At 48.6% G+C, this 2,102-nt stretch overlaps 1 protein-coding gene and 1 non-coding gene across 2 annotated transcripts in view; both read right to left on the bottom strand.

Annotated features, from left to right (window-relative positions):
* Positions 1 to 2,102, bottom strand: part of ATP10A (ATPase phospholipid transporting 10A (putative)) — a gene marked incomplete at its 5' end in the record, with an annotated part of 71,402 nt that overhangs the window by 6,329 nt on the left and 62,971 nt on the right. The window lies entirely within an intron of this gene.
* Positions 2,030 to 2,102, bottom strand: TRNAG-UCC. Its single transcript has one exon. It is a non-coding gene; the product is annotated as a tRNA-Gly (tRNA).

The following is a 2,102-nucleotide window of genomic DNA, read 5'->3' as shown; positions in this document are numbered from 1 at the left end:
CCCGGCCTCTGCCCTCCACCATCGGCCACAGCACAAGTCAGCAGAAGCCGCCGAGGCCTGTGAGACGGAGGGCGTGGGCTGTGGGACCATCTCCGCCTCCCCCCGCGGGAAGCCGTGTCAGCGTCCGCACTGGCTCGGCGGCTGACTCGTCTGCAGTGTCCTCCTGTCCCTCTGGCGGCCTGCACTGGTCTGAGCATGAGTGGACGTGAGAGAGGACGTTTTTATTTCGGACGAGTATGCTTAAAGGACATTTGCCAGCTTCATCACTGGCCAGAAAGGCACATTCTTCTCTGCACAGGTCCCAGATGATACAGTCCCCGGTCCTTTTTCCAGCACCAGAAATAGAGAGCAGGCCGCGCCAGGAAAAGCAGGTGCTTTCCCCCCGAGTCCCCAGCAAGGTCCCTAAGCCCTGGCATGAGCAGCCAAGGGCGCGGAGACCAAGATGTCACTGTCATCGGGTTCTTTCTTCATTAAGCTCAACAGGGGACCGATTCCCCTTACTGCAGGTGATATATAGACACCTCGAATACTGTTTTTTAATTTAAGTATTTCCAATTATTTTGCAAATAGGGAGCTTATTATTGAAAGACTCATGATGAGATCTCTCAATAAAGCAGTAAGTCCTTTATGTTTATTATACTGTAAAAATCAATGTAATAGGATTACAGGAAGTGTCAAATTATAAAAACGAATCATCGTCAATCTCCTGACTCAGATGTGACTCATTTTAATTATCCTTTCCCTGGCTTTTGTATTAAACGTGTGCGCTGTGCTAACTGGAATTGCAGAGCAGCCTGGCTCAGCTGCTTTTTCTCCCCTCGCCCGACGTCACCGTGTCATAGATGGTATCCATTTTTTATGATCGCACTTTGAACTCGTTTCATTTTTTTTTTTGGTCGTAAATGCGACGAACGTTGTGAGCATCTACAGCCGAACCCAACTGTGAGCAGTTCACAGCAGCGGTGGGGCGAGCGTCACGGTTCGTGTTGCCTGAAATGATGCTGCGTGTCGTTTCTGGCGCCTTAACTTTTTTTCCGTCACCACTGTATGAGACGCATTTTGTTGCTGCGCGTAGGTCTAGTTCACTTATTCCTTCCTGTGCCGTTGTCGTATGTGCACACTCCCGGGTACACACTTCCGTGGATGTATACAGGATTTCTGCATGCACCCCAGGCGGATTGGTATTGGGGTTGCTCCCGCTTGGGGGCTTTTACATGCGCCGTGCCTCCTCGAGCCTGCGTCTTGGTGCGGCATTGGTGGGCAGGAGAGCACACCGTCGATGTGACACCTGCACCCCGGTTTGCCTGGAACAGTCCGACTGTCTTGTCTGGTGGGAGCCTCCATTTTTTCCTCCCAAACATGGTCACCCTGGTCATAGCAAATGCTTATTTCTCCTTCCTGAAATGGCGCCAGTTTACATAGAAATTTATGTGGCACATTGTCATCACACTTGGGATTGGCCAATTTTTTAAGGAATTTACATTTCCCATGTTACTAACAGGGTTGAGAACTTTTTCGTATACTTACTGTCCATTTAGAACAACAAACGTCTGGGGAAATAACAGGTTGAATCACTTTTCCATGTTTCTATTGTGTCATCTTTTTCTTACTGACGTGTTAGGAATGCTTTGCTATTCTGGATGTGATTCTTTTGTCGGTCACATGAATCACAGATGTCTTCTCTCAGTGCGTGGCCTGCTTGTGCACTCCTACACTGGTGTCTTTAGCGGCTCATTCATAAATCAAATATTGTTCAAACTACCTTTATCCCGTATGGTTAGCCCTTTCTCTGTCCTATTTAAGAAATCCTTCCTTGGCCCCAAGATCATGAAAATATTTTTCTTTATTACCTTCCTGAAGATTTATTGTCTTGCCTTTTCTTTTCTTTTTTTAATTTATCATTATTTATGCCTACAGCACCTGGTCTTCCTAGGTGGTCTGCCATCCAGTACTAACCAGGCCCGGCCCTGCTTAGCTTCTGAGATCAAACATCATTATTCAGGGCGGCGTGGCCGTAGACCATGGGCCGTGGCTCCACTGGGGCGCGAACCCAGGACCTTCTGCGTGGAAAGCAGACGTGCTGACCGCTGCGCTATGGAGCC

This window comes from Pteropus vampyrus, unplaced genomic scaffold (assembly GCF_000151845.1).
Source record: "Pteropus vampyrus isolate Shadow unplaced genomic scaffold, Pvam_2.0 Scaffold427, whole genome shotgun sequence".
In the NCBI taxonomy this organism is placed as follows: domain Eukaryota; kingdom Metazoa; phylum Chordata; class Mammalia; order Chiroptera; family Pteropodidae; genus Pteropus; species Pteropus vampyrus.
This window is presented reverse-complemented; position numbering and strand designations above follow the sequence as displayed.